This window comes from Sceloporus occidentalis, unplaced genomic scaffold (assembly GCF_023333645.1).
Source record: "Sceloporus occidentalis isolate IW3139 unplaced genomic scaffold, rSceOcc1.0.p SCAF_3, whole genome shotgun sequence".
In the NCBI taxonomy this organism is placed as follows: domain Eukaryota; kingdom Metazoa; phylum Chordata; class Lepidosauria; order Squamata; family Phrynosomatidae; genus Sceloporus; species Sceloporus occidentalis.
Genome location: NW_028316983.1, coordinates 104,519,684 through 104,542,093, shown reverse-complemented (window position 1 = coordinate 104,542,093; position 22,410 = coordinate 104,519,684). Strand labels below are relative to the sequence as shown.

Genomic DNA, 22,410 nt, shown 5'->3' with positions numbered 1-22,410 from the left:
GATCCCCTGACCCTGACCCCTGACCCTGACCCCTGACCCTTGACCTTTGACCCTGGCCATTGACCTTTGACCTCTGGTCCTGACCTTTGACCTCTGGTCCTGACCTTTGACCCCCCCTGACCCTGACCCTTGACCTTTGACCTCTGGCCCTGACCTTTGACCCCTGACCCTTGACCTTTGACCCCTGGCCCTTGACCTTTGACCTCTGGTCCTGACCTTTGACCCCCTGACCCTTGACCTTTGACCCTGACCCTTGACCTTTGACCCCTGACCCTGACCTTTGACCTCTGGCCCTGACCTTTGACCCCTGACCCTTGACCTTTGACCCTGACCTTTGACCCCCTGACCTTTGACCTTTGACCCTTGACCTTTGACCCCGACCCTGACCTTTGACCTCTGGCCCTGACCTTTGACCCCTGACCCTGACCTTTGACCTCTGGCCCTGACCTTTGACCCCTGACCCTTGACCTTTGACCCCTGCCCTGGCCTTTGACCCCTGGCCCTGGCCCTGACCCTGCCACCTGCGTTTTGCAAGTCGTTTAGACCAGATTTGGGCAGAAAAATGTTGGATTCCGGAAAGTACCAAAGTAATTCTGACTCCATGGTCTGATCATGGGATGCTTAGGATAGGATTCCGGATGGGAACCAAAGTAGAGAAGGGGAGGCCTCTTTGGAGGATCTCACCCCGAATGATGGAGGACGAAAGATGTGTCCTAGAGCTGGAAAAGAAAATCGCTCTTCTGCAATTGTTAAAAGGAAAAGGAGACTTTGTCCCAGTTTCGTGGTGGGAAGAGCTCAAGAGAGCCATGAAAGAACGGTGTGTGCAGTTACTGAAGGGCTATTATAAACAAGAGCTAAAAGATTACCAAGAAGCACTTTATCTCTTTTTGAAGATCCATTATAGGATTAGTAAGGGGTTTCCTTATGATCAGCAAAAGCTGGATCAAGCCAAGATGAAGATTAGAGACTATCACAAACAACAGAGGAAGATCAGGGTAGAAAGGCAGAGGAATAGGACAAAAGGACCGGTTTTGGAGAAAGGAGAATGGGAAAAAGACAGGATAGGAAAGATTAGAAGTGAGGAAATGACTAGCCTCCAGAATAAGAAAGACGGTCAGACCGTAAGCAATACTAGGGAGATGCTTTCGCTGATGGGACAGCTGTATGGAGAATTGTACGAGGGACAAAACATTGAGGCTGAGACGATAGATAACTTCTTGAAAAGGGTGAACAGGGATAGCCATCAGGGCCTCTTGACGGAAGAGGAGAAGGAAGAGTTTTGTAGACCCATCACACCGGAGGAGGTCAAGAGAGTGATTACGGAAGGGAGGGTCAAGTCGGCCCCTGGCCCCGACGGTCTCAATTATAGCTTCTACAAAAGGTTTAAAGAGACCATGAGTACCATTTTGGCAGGAGTTTTTAACACCGCTCTGGAGACAGAGAACTTGGGAGACGGTTTTTATACTGGTCTCCTTATTTTCCTGCCCAAGGCGGGAGATGCCACGCTTCCAGAAAACTGGCGTCCCATCACCCTCACTAATGTGGACTACAGGATTTTGGCCAAAGACCTGAATAATAGACTGGTAAAGGTCATATCGAAACTGGTGGTAGGTACTCAGACGAGTGCGGTGCCTGGGAGGAAAATGACAGCATCCTTAGCTTTGTTGCGAGAATTCTTCCAAGGGACGGGGAGCATTAAGGACACGAACGGGATCCTGCAAGTAGATCAATCTAACCCTAACCCTAACCCTAATCCTAACCCTAAACCTTGACTCTTGGCCCTTGGCCCTTGGCCCTTGACCCCAGACCCGCGATCCCCTGACCCTGACCCCTGACCCTGACCCCTGACCCTTGACCTTTGACCCTGGCCATTGACCTTTGACCTCTGGTCCTGACCTTTGACCTCTGGTCCTGACCTTTGACCCCCCCTGACCCTGACCCTTGACCTTTGACCTCTGGCCCTGACCTTTGACCCCTGACCCTTGACCTTTGACCCCTGGCCCTTCACCTTTGACCCTGACCCTTGACCTTTGACCCCTGGCCCTTGACCTTTGACCTCTGGTCCTGACCTTTGACCCCCTGACCCTTGACCTTTGACCCTGACCCTTGACCTTTGACCCCTGACCCTGACCTTTGACCTCTGGCCCTGACCTTTGACCCCTGACCCTTGACCTTTGACCCTGACCTTTGACCCCCTGACCTTTGACCTTTGACCCTTGACCTTTGACCCCGACCCTGACCTTTGACCCCGACCCTGACCTTTGACCTCTGGCCCTGACCTTTGACCTCTGGCCCTGACCTTTGACCCCTGACCCTTGACCTTTGACCCCTGCCCTGGCCTTTGACCCCTGGCCCTGGCCCTGACCCTGCCACCTGCGTTTTGCAAGTCGTTTAGACCAGATTTGGGCAGAAAAATGTTGGATTCCGGAAAGTACCAAAGTAATTCTGACTCCATGGTCTGATCATGGGATGCTTAGGATAGGATTCCGGATGGGAACCAAAGTAGAGAAGGGGAGGCCTCTTTGGAGGATCTCACCCCGAATGATGGAGGACGAAAGATGTGTCCTAGAGCTGGAAAAGAAAATCGCTCTTCTGCAATTGTTAAAAGGAAAAGGAGACTTTGTCCCAGTTTCGTGGTGGGAAGAGCTCAAGAGAGCCATGAAAGAACGGTGTGTGCAGTTACTGAAGGGCTATTATAAACAAGAGCTAAAAGATTACCAAGAAGCACTTTATCTCTTTTTGAAGATCCATTATAGGATTAGTAAGGGGTTTCCTTATGATCAGCAAAAGCTGGATCAAGCCAAGATGAAGATTAGAGACTATCACAAACAACAGAGGAAGATCAGGGTAGAAAGGCAGAGGAATAGGACAAAAGGACCGGTTTTGGAGAAAGGAGAATGGGAAAAAGACAGGATAGGAAAGATTAGAAGTGAGGAAATGACTAGCCTCCAGAATAAGAAAGACGGTCAGACCGTAAGCAATACTAGGGAGATGCTTTCGCTGATGGGACAGCTGTATGGAGAATTGTACGAGGGACAAAACATTGAGGCTGAGACGATAGATAACTTCTTGAAAAGGGTGAACAGGGATAGCCATCAGGGCCTCTTGACGGAAGAGGAGAAGGAAGAGTTTTGTAGACCCATCACACCGGAGGAGGTCAAGAGAGTGATTACGGAAGGGAGGGTCAAGTCGGCCCCTGGCCCCGACGGTCTCAATTATAGCTTCTACAAAAGGTTTAAAGAGACCATGAGTACCATTTTGGCAGGAGTTTTTAACACCGCTCTGGAGACAGAGAACTTGGGAGACGGTTTTTATACTGGTCTCCTTATTTTCCTGCCCAAGGCGGGAGATGCCACGCTTCCAGAAAACTGGCGTCCCATCACCCTCACTAATGTGGACTACAGGATTTTGGCCAAAGACCTGAATAATAGACTGGTAAAGGTCATATCGAAACTGGTGGTAGGTACTCAGACGAGTGCGGTGCCTGGGAGGAAAATGACAGCATCCTTAGCTTTGTTGCGAGAATTCTTCCAAGGGACGGGGAGCATTAAGGACACGAACGGGATCCTGCAAGTAGATCAATCTAACCCTAACCCTAACCCTAACCCTAACCCTAATCCTAACCCTAAACCTTGACTCTTGGCCCTTGGCCCTTGACCCCAGACCCGCGATCCCCTGACCCTGACCCCTGACCCTTGACCCTGACCCCTGACCCTTGACCTTTGACCCTGGTCATTGACCTTTGACCCCTGACCCTGACCTTTGACCTCTGGTCCCGACCTTTGACCCCCTGACCTTTGACCCCTTGACCCTTGACCTTTGACCTCTGGCCCTGACCTTTGACCCCTGACCTTTGACCTTTGACCCTGACCTTTGACCCCTGGCCCTTGGCCTTTGACCCTGACCCTTGACCTTTGACCCCTGGCCCTTGACCTTTGACCTCTGGTCCTGACCTTTGACCCCTGACCCCTAACCTTTGACCCTGACCCTTGACCTTTGACCCCTGACCCTGACCTTTGACCTCTGGCCCTGACCCTTGACCCTGACCTTTGACCCCCCTGACCTTTGACCCCCTGGCCTTTGACCTTTGACCTTTGACCCTGACCTTTGACCTCTGGCCCTGACCTTTGACCCCTGACCCTGACCTTTGACCTCTGGCCCTGACCTTTGACCCCTGACCCTTGACCTTTGACCCCTGCCCTGGCCTTTGACCCCTGGCCCTGGCCCTGACCCTGCCACCTGCGTTTTGCAAGTCGTTTAGACCAGATTTGGGCAGAAAAATGTTGGATTCCGGAAAGTACCAAAGTAATTCTGACTCCATGGTCTGATCATGGGATGCTTAGGATAGGATTCCGGATGGGAACCAAAGTAGAGAAGGGGAGGCCTCTTTGGAGGATCTCACCCCGAATGATGGAGGACGAAAGATGTGTCCTAGAGCTGGAAAAGAAAATCGCTCTTCTGCAATTGTTAAAAGGAAAAGGAGACTTTGTCCCAGTTTCGTGGTGGGAAGAGCTCAAGAGAGCCATGAAAGAACGGTGTGTGCAGTTACTGAAGGGCTATTATAAACAAGAGCTAAAAGATTACCAAGAAGCACTTTATCTCTTTTTGAAGATCCATTATAGGATTAGTAAGGGGTTTCCTTATGATCAGCAAAAGCTGGATCAAGCCAAGATGAAGATTAGAGACTATCACAAACAACAGAGGAAGATCAGGGTAGAAAGGCAGAGGAATAGGACAAAAGGACCGGTTTTGGAGAAAGGAGAATGGGAAAAAGACAGGATAGGAAAGATTAGAAGTGAGGAAATGACTAGCCTCCAGAATAAGAAAGACGGTCAGACCGTAAGCAATACTAGGGAGATGCTTTCGCTGATGGGACAGCTGTATGGAGAATTGTACGAGGGACAAAACATTGAGGCTGAGACGATAGATAACTTCTTGAAAAGGGTGAACAGGGATAGCCATCGGGGCCTCTTGACGGAAGAGGAGAAGGAAGAGTTTTGTAGACCCATCACACCGGAGGAGGTCAAGAGAGTGATTACGGAAGGGAGGGTCAAGTCGGCCCCTGGCCCCGACGGTCTCAATTATAGCTTCTACAAAAGGTTTAAAGAGACCATGAGTACCATTTTGGCAGGAGTTTTTAACACCGCTCTGGAGACAGAGAACTTGGGAGACGGTTTTTATACTGGTCTCCTTATTTTCCTGCCCAAGGCGGGAGATGCCACGCTTCCAGAAAACTGGCGTCCCATCACCCTCACTAATGTGGACTACAGGATTTTGGCCAAAGACCTGAATAATAGACTGGTAAAGGTCATATCGAAACTGGTGGTAGGTACTCAGACGAGTGCGGTGCCTGGGAGGAAAATGACAGCATCCTTAGCTTTGTTGCGAGAATTCTTCCAAGGGACGGGGAGCATTAAGGACACGAACGGGATCCTGCAAGTAGATCAATCTAACCCTAACCCTAACCCTAACCCTAACCCTAATCCTAACCCTAAACCTTGACTCTTGGCCCTTGGCCCTTGGCCCTTGACCCCAGACCCGCGATCCCCTGACCCTGACCCCTGACCCTGACCCCTGACCCTTGACCTTTGACCCTGGCCATTGACCTTTGACCCCTGACCCTGACCTTTGACCTCTGGTCCTGACCTTTGACCCCCTGACCCTTGACCTTTGACCTCTGGCCCTGACCTTTGACCTCTGACCCTTGACCTTTGACCCTGACCCTTGACCCCTGGCCCTTGACCTTTGACCCTGACCCTTGACCTTTGACCCCTGGCCCTTGACCTTTGACCTCTGGTCCTGACCTTTGACCCCTGACCCCTGACCTTTGACCCTGACCCTTGACCTTTGACCCCTGACCCTGACCTTTGACCTCTGGCCCTGACCCTTGACCCTGACCTTTGACCCCCTGACCTTTGACCCCCTGACCTTTGACCTTTGACCTTTGACCCTGACCTTTGACCTCTGGCCCTGACCTTTGACCCCTGACCCTGACCTTTGACCTCTGGCCCTGACCTTTGACCCCTGACCCTTGACCTTTGACCCCTGCCCTGGCCTTTGACCCCTGGCCCTGGCCCTGACCCTGCCACCTGCGTTTTGCAAGTCGTTTAGACCAGATTTGGGCAGAAAAATGTTGGATTCCGGAAAGTACCAAAGTAATTCTGACTCCATGGTCTGATCATGGGATGCTTAGGATAGGATTCCGGATGGGAACCAAAGTAGAGAAGGGGAGGCCTCTTTGGAGGATCTCACCCCGAATGATGGAGGACGAAAGATGTGTCCTAGAGCTGGAAAAGAAAATCGCTCTTCTGCAATTGTTAAAAGGAAAAGGAGACTTTGTCCCAGTTTCGTGGTGGGAAGAGCTCAAGAGAGCCATGAAAGAACGGTGTGTGCAGTTACTGAAGGGCTATTATAAACAAGAGCTAAAAGATTACCAAGAAGCACTTTATCTCTTTTTGAAGATCCATTATAGGATTAGTAAGGGGTTTCCTTATGATCAGCAAAAGCTGGATCAAGCCAAGATGAAGATTAGAGACTATCACAAACAACAGAGGAAGATCAGGGTAGAAAGGCAGAGGAATAGGACAAAAGGACCGGTTTTGGAGAAAGGAGAATGGGAAAAAGACAGGATAGGAAAGATTAGAAGTGAGGAAATGACTAGCCTCCAGAATAAGAAAGACGGTCAGACCGTAAGCAATACTAGGGAGATGCTTTCGCTGATGGGACAGCTGTATGGAGAATTGTACGAGGGACAAAACATTGAGGCTGAGACGATAGATAACTTCTTGAAAAGGGTGAACAGGGATAGCCATCGGGGCCTCTTGACGGAAGAGGAGAAGGAAGAGTTTTGTAGACCCATCACACCGGAGGAGGTCAAGAGAGTGATTACGGAAGGGAGGGTCAAGTCGGCCCCTGGCCCCGACGGTCTCAATTATAGCTTCTACAAAAGGTTTAAAGAGACCATGAGTACCATTTTGGCAGGAGTTTTTAACACCGCTCTGGAGACAGAGAACTTGGGAGACGGTTTTTATACTGGTCTCCTTATTTTCCTGCCCAAGGCGGGAGATGCCACGCTTCCAGAAAACTGGCGTCCCATCACCCTCACTAATGTGGACTACAGGATTTTGGCCAAAGACCTGAATAATAGACTGGTAAAGGTCATATCGAAACTGGTGGTAGGTACTCAGACGAGTGCGGTGCCTGGGAGGAAAATGACAGCATCCTTAGCTTTGTTGCGAGAATTCTTCCAAGGGACGGGGAGCATTAAGGACACGAACGGGATCCTGCAAGTAGATCAATCTAACCCTAACCCTAACCCTAACCCTAACCCTAATCCTAACCCTAAACCTTGACTCTTGGCCCTTGGCCCTTGGCCCTTGACCCCAGACCCGCGATCCCCTGACCCTGACCCCTGACCCTGACCCCTGACCCTTGACCTTTGACCCTGGCCATTGACCTTTGACCCCTGACCCTGACCTTTGACCTCTGGTCCTGACCTTTGACCCCCTGACCCTTGACCTTTGACCTCTGGCCCTGACCTTTGACCCCTGACCCTTGACCTTTGACCCTGACCTTTGACCCCTGGCCCTTGACCTTTGACCCTGACCCTTGACCTTTGACCCCTGCCCCTTGACCTTTGACCCCTGGTCCTGACCTTTGACCCCTGACCCTTGACCTTTGACCCTGACCCTTGACCTTTGACCCCTGACCCTGACCTTTGACCTCTGGCCCTGACCTTTGACCCCTGACCCTGACCTTTGACCCCTGACCTATGACCCCCCCCCTGACCTTTGACCCTTGACCTTTGACCCCGACCCTGACCTTTGACCTCTGGCCCTGACCTTTGACCCCTGACCCTGACCTTTGACCTCTGGCCCTGACCTTTGACCCCTGACCCTGACCTTTGACCTCTGGCCCTGACCTTTGACCCCTGACCCTTGACCTTTGACCCCTGCCCTGGCCTTTGACCCCTGGCCCTGGCCCTGACCCTGCCACCTGCGTTTTGCAAGTCGTTTAGACCAGATTTGGGCAGAAAAATGTTGGATTCCGGAAAGTACCAAAGTAATTCTGACTCCATGGTCTGATCATGGGATGCTTAGGATAGGATTCCGGATGGGAACCAAAGTAGAGAAGGGGAGGCCTCTTTGGAGGATCTCACCCCGAATGATGGAGGACGAAAGATGTGTCCTAGAGCTGGAAAAGAAAATCGCTCTTCTGCAATTGTTAAAAGGAAAAGGAGACTTTGTCCCAGTTTCGTGGTGGGAAGAGCTCAAGAGAGCCATGAAAGAACGGTGTGTGCAGTTACTGAAGGGCTATTATAAACAAGAGCTAAAAGATTACCAAGAAGCACTTTATCTCTTTTTGAAGATCCATTATAGGATTAGTAAGGGGTTTCCTTATGATCAGCAAAAGCTGGATCAAGCCAAGATGAAGATTAGAGACTATCACAAACAACAGAGGAAGATCAGGGTAGAAAGGCAGAGGAATAGGACAAAAGGACCGGTTTTGGAGAAAGGAGAATGGGAAAAAGACAGGATAGGAAAGATTAGAAGTGAGGAAATGACTAGCCTCCAGAATAAGAAAGACGGTCAGACCGTAAGCAATACTAGGGAGATGCTTTCGCTGATGGGACAGCTGTATGGAGAATTGTACGAGGGACAAAACATTGAGGCTGAGACGATAGATAACTTCTTGAAAAGGGTGAACAGGGATAGCCATCGGGGCCTCTTGACGGAAGAGGAGAAGGAAGAGTTTTGTAGACCCATCACACCGGAGGAGGTCAAGAGAGTGATTACGGAAGGGAGGGTCAAGTCGGCCCCTGGCCCCGACGGTCTCAATTATAGCTTCTACAAAAGGTTTAAAGAGACCATGAGTACCATTTTGGCAGGAGTTTTTAACACCGCTCTGGAGACAGAGAACTTGGGAGACGGTTTTTATACTGGTCTCCTTATTTTCCTGCCCAAGGCGGGAGATGCCACGCTTCCAGAAAACTGGCGTCCCATCACCCTCACTAATGTGGACTACAGGATTTTGGCCAAAGACCTGAATAATAGACTGGTAAAGGTCATATCGAAACTGGTGGTAGGTACTCAGACGAGTGCGGTGCCTGGGAGGAAAATGACAGCATCCTTAGCTTTGTTGCGAGAATTCTTCCAAGGGACGGGGAGCATTAAGGACACGAACGGGATCCTGCAAGTAGATCAATCTAACCCTAACCCTAACCCTAACCCTAACCCTAATCCTAACCCTAAACCTTGACTCTTGGCCCTTGGCCCTTGGCCCTTGGCCCTTGACCCCAGACCCGCGATCCCCTGACCCTGACCCCTGACCCTTGACCCTGACCCCTGACCCTTGACCTTTGACCCTGGCCATTGACCTTTGACCCCTGACCCTGACCTTTGACCTCTGGTCCTGACCTTTGACCCCCTGACCCTTGACCTTTGACCCTTGACCTTTGACCTCTGGCCCTGACCTTTGACCCCTGACCCTTGACCTTTGACCCTGACCCTTGACCCCCTGGCCCTTGACCTTTGACCCTGACCCTTGACCTTTGACCCCTGCCCCTTGACCTTTGACCTCTGGTCCTGAACTTTGACCCCTGACCCTTGACCTTTGACCCTGACCCTTGACCTTTGATCCCTGACCCTGACCTTTGACCCCTGACCCTGACCTTTGACCCCTGACCCTGACCTTTGACCCCTGACCTTTGACCCCCCCTGACCTTTGACCTTTGACCCTTGACCTTTGACCCCGACCCTGACCTTTGACCTCTGGCCCTGACCTTTGACCCCTGACCCTGACCTTTGACCTCTGGCCCTGACCTTTGACCCCTGACCCTGACCTTTGACCTCTGGCCCTGACCTTTGACCCCTGACCCTTGACCTTTGACCCCTGCCCTGGCCTTTGACCCCTGGCCCTGGCCCTGACCCTGCCACCTGCGTTTTGCAAGTCGTTTAGACCAGATTTGGGCAGAAAAATGTTGGATTCCGGAAAGTACCAAAGTAATTCTGACTCCATGGTCTGATCATGGGATGCTTAGGATAGGATTCCGGATGGGAACCAAAGTAGAGAAGGGGAGGCCTCTTTGGAGGATCTCACCCCGAATGATGGAGGACGAAAGATGTGTCCTAGAGCTGGAAAAGAAAATCGCTCTTCTGCAATTGTTAAAAGGAAAAGGAGACTTTGTCCCAGTTTCGTGGTGGGAAGAGCTCAAGAGAGCCATGAAAGAACGGTGTGTGCAGTTACTGAAGGGCTATTATAAACAAGAGCTAAAAGATTACCAAGAAGCACTTTATCTCTTTTTGAAGATCCATTATAGGATTAGTAAGGGGTTTCCTTATGATCAGCAAAAGCTGGATCAAGCCAAGATGAAGATTAGAGACTATCACAAACAACAGAGGAAGATCAGGGTAGAAAGGCAGAGGAACAGGACAAAAGGACCGGTTTTGGAGAAAGGAGAATGGGAAAAAGACAGGATAGGAAAGATTAGAAGTGAGGAAATGACTAGCCTCCAGAATAAGAAAGACGGTCAGACCGTAAGCAATACTAGGGAGATGCTTTCGCTGATGGGACAGCTGTATGGAGAATTGTACGAGGGACAAAACATTGAGGCTGAGACGATAGATAACTTCTTGAAAAGGGTGAACAGGGATAGCCATCGGGGCCTCTTGACGGAAGAGGAGAAGGAAGAGTTTTGTAGACCCATCACACCGGAGGAGGTCAAGAGAGTGATTACGGAAGGGAGGGTCAAGTCGGCCCCTGGCCCCGACGGTCTCAATTATAGCTTCTACAAAAGGTTTAAAGAGACCATGAGTACCATTTTGGCAGGAGTTTTTAACACCGCTCTGGAGACAGAGAACTTGGGAGACGGTTTTTATACTGGTCTCCTTATTTTCCTGCCCAAGGCGGGAGATGCCACGCTTCCAGAAAACTGGCGTCCCATCACCCTCACTAATGTGGACTACAGGATTTTGGCCAAAGACCTGAATAATAGACTGGTAAAGGTCATATCGAAACTGGTGGTAGGTACTCAGACGAGTGCGGTGCCTGGGAGGAAAATGACAGCATCCTTAGCTTTGTTGCGAGAATTCTTCCAAGGGACGGGGAGCATTAAGGACACGAACGGGATCCTGCAAGTAGATCAATCTAACCCTAACCCTAACCCTAACCCTAACCCTAATCCTAACCCTAAACCTTGACTCTTGGCCCTTGGCCCTTGGCCCTTGACCCCAGACCCGCGATCCCCTGACCCTGACCCCTGACCCTGACCCTTGCCCTTTGACCCTGGCCATTGACCTTTGACCCCTGACCCTGACCTTTGACCTCTGGTCCAGACCTTTGACCCCTTGACCCTTGACCTTTGACCTCTGGCCCTGACCTTTGACCCCTGACCCTTGACCTTTGACCCCTGACCCTTGACCTTTGACCCTTGACCTTTGACCCTGACCCTTGACCTTTGACCCCTGGCCCTTGACCTTTGACCTCTGGTCCTGACCTTTGACCCCTGACCCTTGACCTTTGACCCTGACCCTTGACCTTTGACCCCTGACCCTGACCTTTGACCTCTGGCCCTGACCTTTGACCCCTGACCCTTGACCTTTGACCCTGACCTTTGACCCCCCTGACCTTTGACCCTTGACCCTTGACCCTTGACCCCGACCCTGACCTTTGACCTCTGGCCCTGACCTTTGACCCCTGGCCCTGACCTTTGACCTCTGGCCCTGACCTTTGACCCCTGACCCTTGACCTTTGACCCCTGCCCTGGCCTTTGACCCCTGGCCCTGGCCCTGACCCTGCCACCTGCGTTTTGCAAGTCGTTTAGACCAGATTTGGGCAGAAAAATGTTGGATTCCGGAAAGTACCAAAGTAATTCTGACTCCATGGTCTGATCATGGGATGCTTAGGATAGGATTCCGGATGGGAACCAAAGTAGAGAAGGGGAGGCCTCTTTGGAGGATCTCACCCCGAATGATGGAGGACGAAAGATGTGTCCTAGAGCTGGAAAAGAAAATCGCTCTTCTGCAATTGTTAAAAGGAAAAGGAGACTTTGTCCCAGTTTCGTGGTGGGAAGAGCTCAAGAGAGCCATGAAAGAACGGTGTGTGCAGTTACTGAAGGGCTATTATAAACAAGAGCTAAAAGATTACCAAGAAGCACTTTATCTCTTTTTGAAGATCCATTATAGGATTAGTAAGGGGTTTCCTTATGATCAGCAAAAGCTGGATCAAGCCAAGATGAAGATTAGAGACTATCACAAACAACAGAGGAAGATCAGGGTAGAAAGGCAGAGGAATAGGACAAAAGGACCGGTTTTGGAGAAAGGAGAATGGGAAAAAGACAGGATAGGAAAGATTAGAAGTGAGGAAATGACTAGCCTCCAGAATAAGAAAGACGGTCAGACCGTAAGCAATACTAGGGAGATGCTTTCGCTGATGGGACAGCTGTATGGAGAATTGTACGATGGACAAAACATTGAGGCTGAGACGATAGATAACTTCTTGAAAAGGGTGAACAGGGATTTGCCCCTCAGCCAATCAGCACCCACATGCAAATTCCCTCTCCAACCTCTCAGTCCAATGGTCACTCTGTATAGACCTCCAGAACCTCACAAGGAAGGCCCCTCCCTTCCCTTTGCCCCTCTGCCAATCAGCACCCACATGCAAATTCCCTCTCTTACATCACAGTCCAATGGTCACTCTGTATAGACCTCCAGAGCCTCACAAGGAAGGCCCCTCCCTTCCCTTTGCCCCTCTGCCAATCAGCACCCACATGCAAATTCCCTCTCTTAAGTCACAGTCCAATGTTCACTCTGTATAGACCTCCAGAACCTCACAAGGAAGGCCCCTCCCTTCCCTTTGCCCCTCTGCCAATCAGCACCCACATGCAAATTCCCTCTCTTACCTCACAGCCCAATGGTCACTCTGTATAGACCTCCAGAACCTCGCAAGGAAGGTCCCTCACTTCCCTTTGCCCCTCTGCCAATCAGCACCCACATGCAAATTCCCTCTCCTACCTCACAGTCCAATGGTCACTCTGTATAGACCTCCAGAACCTCACAAGGAAGGCCCCTCCCTTCCCTATGCCCCTCTGCCAATCAGCACCCACATGCAAATTCCCTCTCTTACCTCACAGTCCAATGGTCACTCTGTATAGACCTCCAGAACCTCACAAGGAAGGCCCCTCCCTTCCCTTTGCCCCTCTGCCAATCAGCACCCACATGCAAATTCCCTCTCTTACCTCACAGTCCAATGGTCACTCTGTATAGACCTCCGGAACCTCACAAGGAAGGCCCCTCCCTTCCCTTTGCCCCTCTGCCAATCAGCACCCACATGCAAATTCCCTCTCTTACGTCACAGTCCAATGGTCACTCTGTATAGACCTCCAGAGCCTCACAAGGAAGGCCCCTCCCTTCCCTTTGCCCCTCTGCCAATCAGCACCCACATGCAAATTCCCTCTCTTACATCACAGTCCAATGGTCACTGTGTATAGACCTCCAGAGCCTCACAAGGAAGGTCCCTCCCTTCCCTTTGCCCCTCTGCCAATCAGCACCCACATGCAAATTCCCTCTCTTACATCACAGTCCAATGGTCACTCTGTATAGACCTCCAGAACCTCACAAGGAAGGCCCCTCCCTTCCCTTTGCCCCTCTGCCAATCAGCACCCACATGCAAATTCCCTCTCTTACCTCACAGCCCAATGGTCACTCTGTATAGACCTCCAGAGCCTCACAAGGAAGGCCCCTCCCTTCCCTTTGCCCCTCTGCCAATCAGCACCCACATGCAAATTCCCTCTCTTACCTCACAGTCCAATGGTCACTCTGTATAGACCTCCGGAACCTCACAAGGAAGGCCCCTCCCTTCCCTTTGCCCCTCTGCCAATCAGCACCCACATGCAAATTCCCTCTCTTACGTCACAGTCCAATGGTCACTCTGTATAGACCTCCAGAGCCTCACAAGGAAGGCCCCTCCCTTCCCTTTGCCCCTCTGCCAATCAGCACCCACATGCAAATTCCCTCTCTTACATCACAGTCCAATGGTAACTCTGTATAGACCTCCAGAGCCTCACAAGGAAGGCCCCTCCCTTCCATTTGCCCCTCTGCCAATCAGCACCCACATGCAAATTCCCTCTCTTACCTCACAGTCCAATGGTCACTCTGTATAGACCTCAAGAACCTCACAAGGAAGGCCCCTCCCTTCCCTTTGCCCCTCTGCCAATCAGCACCCACATGCAAATTCCCTCTCTTACCTCACAGTCCAATGGTCACTCTGTATAGACCTCCGGAACCTCACAAGGAAGGCCCCTCCCTTCCCTTTGCCCCTCTGCTAATCAGCACACACATGCAAATTCCCTCTCTTACCTCACAGTCCAATGGTCACTCTGTATACACCTCCAGAACCTCGCAAGGAAGTTCCCTCACTTCCGTTTGACCCTCTGCCAATCAGCACCCACATGCAAATTCCCTCTCCTACCTCACAGTCCAATGGTCACTCTGTATAGACCTCCAGAACCTCACAAGGAAGGCCCCTCCCTTCCCTTTGCCCCTCTGCCAATCAGCACCCACATGCAAATTCCCTCTCTTACCTCACAGTCCAATGGTCACTCTTTATAGACATCCAGAACCTCACAAGGAAGGCCCCTCCCTTCCCTTTGCCCCTCTGCCAATCAGCACCCACATGCAAGTTCCCTCTCTTACCTCACAGTCCAATGGTCACTCTGTATAGACCTCCAGAGCCTCACAAGGAAGGCCCCTCCCTTCCCTTTGCCCCTCTGCCAATCAGCACCCACATGCAAATTCCCTCTCTTACCTCACAGTGCAATGGTCACTCTGTATAGACCTCCAGAGACTCACAAGGAAGGCCCCTCCCTTAGCTTTGCCCCTCTGCCAATCAGCACCCACATGCAAACTCCCTCTCTTACCTCACAGTCCAATGGTCACTCTGTATAGACCTCCAGAACCTCACAAGGAAGGCCCCTCCCTTCCCTTTGCCCCTCAGCCAATCAGCACCCACATGCAAATTCCCTCTCTTACCTCACAGTCCAATGGTCACTCTCTATAGACCTCAAGAACCTCACAAGGAAGGCCCCTCCCTTAGCTTTGCCCCTCTGCCAATCAGCACCCACATGCAAATTCCCTCTCCAACCTCACAGTCCAATGGTCACTCTGTATAGACCTACAGAACCTCACAAGGAAGGCCCCTCCCTTCCCTTTGCCCCTCTGCCAATCAGCACCCACATGCAAATTCCCTCTCTTACCTCACAGCCCAATGGTCACTCTGTATAGACCTCCAGAACCTCGCAAGGAAGGTCCCTCACTTCCCTTTGCCCCTCTGCCAATCAGCACCCACATGCAAATTCCCTCTCCTACCTCACAGTCCAATGGTCACTCTGTATAGACCTCCAGAACCTCACAAGGAAGGCCCCTCCCTTCCCTATGCCCCTCTGCCAATCAGCACCCACATGCAAATTCCCTCTCTTACCTCACAGTCCAATGGTCACTCTGTATAGACCTCCAGAACCTCACAAGGAAGGCCCCTCCCTTCCCTTTGCCCCTCTGCCAATCAGCACCCACATGCAAATTCCCTCTCTTACCTCACAGTCCAATGGTCACTCTGTATAGACCTCCGGAACCTCACAAGGAAGGCCCCTCCCTTCCCTTTGCCCCTCTGCCAATCAGCACCCACATGCAAATTCCCTCTCTTACGTCACAGTCCAATGGTCACTCTGTATAGACCTCCAGAGCCTCACAAGGAAGGCCCCTCCCTTCCCTTTGCCCCTCTGCCAATCAGCACCCACATGCAAATTCCCTCTCTTACATCACAGTCCAATGGTCACTCTGTATAGACCTCCAGAGCCTCACAAGGAAGGCCCCTCCCTTCCCTTTGCCCCTCTGCCAATCAGCACCCACATGCAAATTCCCTCTCTTACATCACAGTCCAATGGTCACTCTGTATAGACCTCCAGAACCTCACAAGGAAGGCCCCTCCCTTCCCTTTGCCCCTCTGCCAATCAGCACCCACATGCAAATTCCCTCTCTTACCTCACAGCCCAATGGTCACTCTGTATAGACCTCCAGAGCCTCACAAGGAAGGCCCCTCCCTTCCGTTTGCCCCTCTGCCAATCAGCACCCACATGCAAATTCCCTCTCTTACATCACAGTCCAATGGTCACTCTGTATAGACCTCCAGAGCCTCACAAGGAAGGCCCCTCCCTTCCCTTTGCCCCTCTGCCAATCAGCACCCACATGCAAATTCCCTCTCTTACCTCACAGTCCAATGGTCACTCTGTATAGACCTCAAGAACCTCACAAGGAAGGTCCCTCCCTTCCCTTTGCCCCTCAGCCAATCAGCACCCACATGCAAATTCCCTCGCCTACCTCACAGTACAATGGTCACTCTGTATAGACCTACAGAGCCTCACAAGGAAGGCCCCTCTCTTCCATTTGACCCTCTGCCAATCAGCACCCACATGCAAATTCCCTCTCTTACCTCACAGTCCAATGGTCACTCTGTATAGACCTCCAGAGCCTCACAAGGAAGGCCCCTCCCTTCCCTTTGCCCCTCTGCCAATCAGCACCCACATGCAAATTCCCTCTCTTACCTCACAGTCCAATGGTCACTCTGTATAGACCTCCAGAGCCTCACAAGGAAGGCCCCTCCCTTCCCTTTGCCCCACTGCTAATCAGCACCCACATGCAAATTCCCTCTCTTACCTCACAGTCCAATGGTCACTCTGTATAGACCTCCAGAACCTCACAAGGAAGGCCCCTCCCTTCCCTATGCCCCTCTGCCAATCAGCGCCCACATGCAAATTCCCTCTCTTACCTCACAGTCCAATGGTCACTCTGTATAGACCTCCAGAACCTCACAAGGAAGGCCCCTCCCTTCCCTTTGCCCCTCAGCCAATCAGCACCCACATGCAAATTCCCTCTCCAACCTCACAGTCCAATGGTCACTCTGTATAGACCTCCAGAACCTCACAAGGAAGGCCCCTCCCTTCCCTTTGCCCCTCTGCCAATCAGCACCCACATGCAAATTCCCTCTCTTACCTCACAGTCCAATGGTCACTCTGTATAGACCTCCGGAACCTCACAAGGAAGGCCCCTCCCTTCCCTTTGCCCCTCTGCCAATCAGCACCCACATGCAAATTCCCTCTCTTACGTCACAGTCCAATGGTCACTCTGTATAGACCTCCAGAGCCTCACAAGGAAGGCCCCTCCCTTCCCTTTGCCCCTCTGCCAATCAGCACCCACATGCAAATTCCCTCTCCAACCTCACAGTCCAATGGTCACTCTGTATAGACCCCCAGAGCCTCACAAGGAAGGCCCCTCCCTTCCCTTTGCCCCTCTGCCAATCAGCACCCACATGCAAATTCCCTCTCTTACATCACAGTCCAATGGTAACTCTGTATAGACCTCCAGAGCCTCACAAGGAAGGCCCCTCCCTTCCCTTTGCCCCTCTGCCAATCAGCACCCACATGCAAATTCCCTCTCTTACCTCACAGTCCAATGGTCACTCTGTATAGACCTCAAGAACCTCACAAGGAAGGCCCCTCCCTTCCCTTTGCCCCTCTGCCAATCAGCACCCACATGCAAACTCCCTCTCTTACCTCACAGTCCAATGGTCACTCTGTATAGACCTCCGGAACCTCACAAGGAAGGCCCCTCCCTTCCCTTTGCCCCTCTGCCAATCAGCACACACATGCAAATTCCCTCTCTTACCTCACAGCCCAATGGTCACTCTGTATAGACCTCCGGAACCTCACAAGGAAGGCCCCTCCCTTCCCTATGCCCCTCTGACAATCAGCACCCACATGCAAATTCCCTCTCCTACCTCACAGTCCAATGTTCACTCTGTATAGACTTCCAGAACCTCACAAGGAAGGCCCCTCCCTTCCCTTTGACCCTCTGCCAATCAGCACCCACATGCAAATTCCCTCTCTTACCTCACAGTCCAATGGTCACTCTGTATAGACCTCCAGAACCTCGCAAGGAAGTTCCCTCACTTCCGTTTGACCCTCTGCCAATCAGCACCCACACGCAAATTCCCTCTCCTACCTCACAGTCCAATGGTCACTCTGTATAGACCTCCAGAACCTCACAAGGAAGGCCCCTCCCTTCCCTTTGCCCCTCTGCCAATCAGCACCCACATGCAAATTCCCTCTCTTACCTCACAGTCCAATGGTCACTCTTTATAGACATCCAGAACCTCACAAGGAAGGCCCCTCCCTTCCCTTTGCCCCTCTGCCAATCAGCACCCACATGCAAGTTCCCTCTCTTACCTCACAGTCCAATGGTCACTCTGTATAGACCTCCAGAGCCTCACAAGGAAGGCCCCTCCCTTCCCTTTGCCCCTCTGCCAATCAGCACCCACATGCAAATTCCCTCTCTTACCTCACAGTCCAATGGTCACTCTGTATAGACCTCCAGAGCCTCACAAGGAAGGCCCCTCCCTTCCCTTTGCCCCTCAGCCAATCAGCACCCACATGCAAATTCCCTCTCCAACCTCACAGTCCAATGGTCACTCTGTATAGACCTCCAGAGCCTCACAAGGAAGGCCCCTCCCTTCCCTTTGCCCCTCTGCCAATCAGCACCCACATGCAAATTCCCTCTCTTACCTCACAGTCCAATGGTCACTCTGTATAGACCTCAAGAACCTCACAAGGAAGGCCCCTCCCTTCCCTTTGCCCCTCTGCCAATCAGCACCCACATGCAAACTCCCTCTCTTACCTCACAGTCCAATGGTCACTCTGTATAGACCTCTGGAACCTCACAAGGAAGGCCCCTCCCTTCCCTTTGCCCCTCTGCCAATCAGCACACACATGCAAATTCCCTCTCTTACCTCACAGCCCAATGGTCACTCTGTATAGACCTCCGGAACCTCACAAGGAAGGCCCCTCCCTTCCCTATGCCCCTCTGACAATCAGCACCCACATGCAAATTCCCTCTCCTACCTCACAGTCCAATGTTCACTCTGTATAGACTTCCAGAACCTCACAAGGAAGGCCCCTCCCTTCCCTTTGACCCTCTGCCAATCAGCACCCACATGCAAATTCCCTCTCTTACCTCACAGTCCAATGGTCACTCTGTATAGACCTCCAGAACCTCGCAAGGAAGTTCCCTCACTTCCGTTTGACCCTCTGCCAATCAGCACCCACACGCAAATTCCCTCTCCTACCTCACAGTCCAATGGTCACTCTGTATAGACCTCCAGAACCTCACAAGGAAGGCCCCTCCCTTCCCTTTGCCCCTCTGCCAATCAGCACCCACATGCAAATTCCCTCTCTTACCTCACAGTCCAATGGTCACTCTTTATAGACATCCAGAACCTCACAAGGAAGGCCCCTCCCTTCCCTTTGCCCCTCTGCCAATCAGCACCCACATGCAAGTTCCCTCTCTTACCTCACAGTCCAATGGTCACTCTGTATAGACCTCCAGAGCCTCACAAGGAAGGCCCCTCCCTTCCCTTTGCCCCTCTGCCAATCAGCACCCACATGCAAATTCCCTCTCTTACCTCACAGTCCAATGGTCACTCTGTATAGACCTCCAGAGCCTCACAAGGAAGGCCCCTCCCTTCCCTTTGCCCCTCAGCCAATCAGCACCCACATGCAAATTCCCTCTCCAACCTCACAGTCCAATGGTCACTCTGTATAGACCTACAGAACCTCACAAGGAAGGCCCCTCCCTTCCCTTTGCCCCTCTGCCAATCAGCACCCACATGCAAATTCCCTCTCTTACCTCACAGTCCAATGGTCGCTCTGTATAGACCTCCGGAACCTCACAAGGAAGGCCCCTCCCTTCCCGTTGCCCCTCTGCCAATCAGCACCCACATGCAAATTCCCTCTTTTACCTCACAGTCCAATGGTCACTCTTTATAGACATCCAGAACCTCACAAGGAAGGCCCCTCCCTTCCCTTTGCCCCTCTGCCAATCAGCACCCACATGCAAATTCCCTCTCTTACCTCACAGTCCAATGGTCACTCTGTATAGACCTCCAGAACCAAACAAGGAAGGCCCCACCCTTCCCTTTGCCCCTCTGCCAATCAGCACCCACATGCAAATTCCCTCTCCTACCTCACAGTCCAATGGTCACTCTGTATAGACCTCCAGAACCTCACAAGGAAGTTCCCTCACTTCCCTTTGACCCTCTGCCAATCAGCACCCACATGCAAATTCCCTCTCTTACCTCACAGTCCAATGGTCACTCTGTATAGACCTCCAGAGCCTCACAAGGAAGGCCCCTCCTTTCCCTTTGCCCCTCTGCCAATCAGCACCCACATGCAAATTCCCTCTCTTACCTCACAGTCCAATGGTCACTCTGTATAGACCTCCGGAACCTCACAAGGAAGGCCCCTCCCTTCCCTATGCCCCTCTGCCAATCAGCACCTACATGCAAATTCCCTCTCTTACCTCACAGTCCAATGGTCACTCTGTATAGACCTCCAGAACCTCACAAGGAAGGCCCCTCCCTTCCCTTTGCCCCTCAGCCAATCAGCACCCACATGCAAATTCCCTCTCCAACCTCACAATCCAATGGTCACTCTGTATAGACCTCCAGAGCCTCACAAGGAAGGCCCCTCCCTTCCCTTTGCCCCTCTGCCAATCAGCACCCACATGCAAATTCCCTCTCTTACCTCACAGTCCAATGGTCACTCTGTATAGACCTCAAGAAACTCACACGGAAGGCCCCTCCGTTCCCTTTGCCCCTCAGCCAATCAGCACCCACATGCAAATTCCCTCGCCTACCTCACAGTACAATGGTCACTCTGTATAGACATCCAGAACCTCACAAGGAAGGCCCCTCCCCTCCCTTTGCCCCTCTGCCAATCAGCACCCACATGCAAACTCCCTCTCTTACCTCACAGTCCAATGGTCACTCTGTATAGACCTCCAGAACATCACAAGGAAGGCCCCTCCCTTCCCTTTGCCCCTCAGCCAATCAGCACCCACATGCAAATTCCCTCTCTTACCTCACAGTCCAATGGTCACTCTGTATAGACCTCCAGAACCTCACAAGGAAGACCCCTCCCTTCCCTTTGCCCCTCTGCCAATCAGCACCCACATGCAAATTCCCTCGCCTACCTCACAGTCCAATGGTCACTCTGTATATACCTCCAGAGCCTCACAAGGAAGGCCCCTCCCTTCCCTTTGCCCCTCTGCCAATCAGCACCCACATGCAAATTCCCTCTCGTACATCACAGTCCAATGGTCACTCTGTATAGACCTCCAGAGCCTCACAAGTAAGGCCCCTCCCTTTCCTTTGCCCCTCTGCCAATCAGCACCCACATGCAAATTCCCTCTCTTAAGTCACAGTCCAATGGTCACTCTGTATAGACCTCCAGAACCTCGCAAGGAAGGCCCCTCCCTTCCCTTTGCCCCTCTGCCAATCAGCACCCACATGCAAATTCCCTCTCTTACCTCACAGTCCAATGGTCACTCTGTATAGACCTCCAGAGCCTCACAAGGAAGGCCCCTCCCTTTCCTTTGCCCCTCTGCCAATCAGCACCCACATGCAAATTCCCTCTCTTAAGTCACAGTCCAATGGTCACTCTGTATAGACCTCCAGAACCTCGCAAGGAAGGCCCCTCCCTTCCCTTTGCCCCTCTGCCAATCAGCACCCACATGCAAATTCCCTCTCCTACCTCACAGTCCAATGTTCACTCTGTATAGACCTCCAGAACCTCACAAGGAATGCCCCTCCCTTCCCTTTGCCCCTCTGCCAATCAGCACCCACATGCAAATTCCCTCTCTTACCTCACAGTCCAATGGTCACTCTGTATAGACCTCCGGAACCTCACAAGGAAGGCCCCTCCCTTCCCTATGCCCCTCTGCCAATCAGCACCCACATGCAAATTCCCTCTCTTACCTCACAGTCCAATGGTCACTCTGTATAGACCTCCAGAACCTCACAAGGAAGGCCCCTCCCTTCCCTTTGCCCCTCTGCCAATCAGCACCCACATGCAAATTCCCTCTCCTACCTCACAGTCCAATGTTCACTCTGTATAGACCTCCAGAACCTCACAAGGAAGGCCCCTCCCTTCCCTTTGCCCCTCTGCCAATCAGCACCCACATGCAAATTCCCTCTCTTACCTCACAGTCCAATGGTCACTCTGTATAGACCTCCAGAACCTCGCAAGGAAGTTCCCTGCCTTCCCTTTGCCCCTCTGCCAATCAGCACCCACATGCAAATTCCCTCTCCTACCTCACAGTCCAATGGTCACTCTGTATAGACCTCCAGAACCTCGCAAGGAAGGCCCCTCCCTTCCCTTTGCCCCTCTGCCAATCAGCACCCACATGCAAATTCCCTCTCTTACCTCACAGTCCAATGGTCACTCTTTATAGACATCCAGAACCTCACAAGGAAGGCCCCTCCCTTCCCTTTGCCCCTCTGCCAATCAGCACCCACATGCAAATTCCC

The 22,410-nt window shown here is 52.0% G+C and overlaps 1 protein-coding gene across 1 annotated transcript in view; it reads right to left on the bottom strand.

The window, feature by feature from the left end:
- Positions 1-15,507, bottom strand: part of LOC149316521 (ferric reductase 1-like) — a 57,616-nt gene extending 42,109 nt beyond the window's left edge. Inside the window, exon 1 of the mRNA XM_089518720.1 lies at positions 15,139-15,507. The gene's annotated coding sequence lies outside the window, so the exon portion shown is untranslated. The remainder of the gene's footprint in view (positions 1-15,138) is intronic.
- Between the last annotated feature and the right edge of the window lie 6,903 nt (positions 15,508-22,410).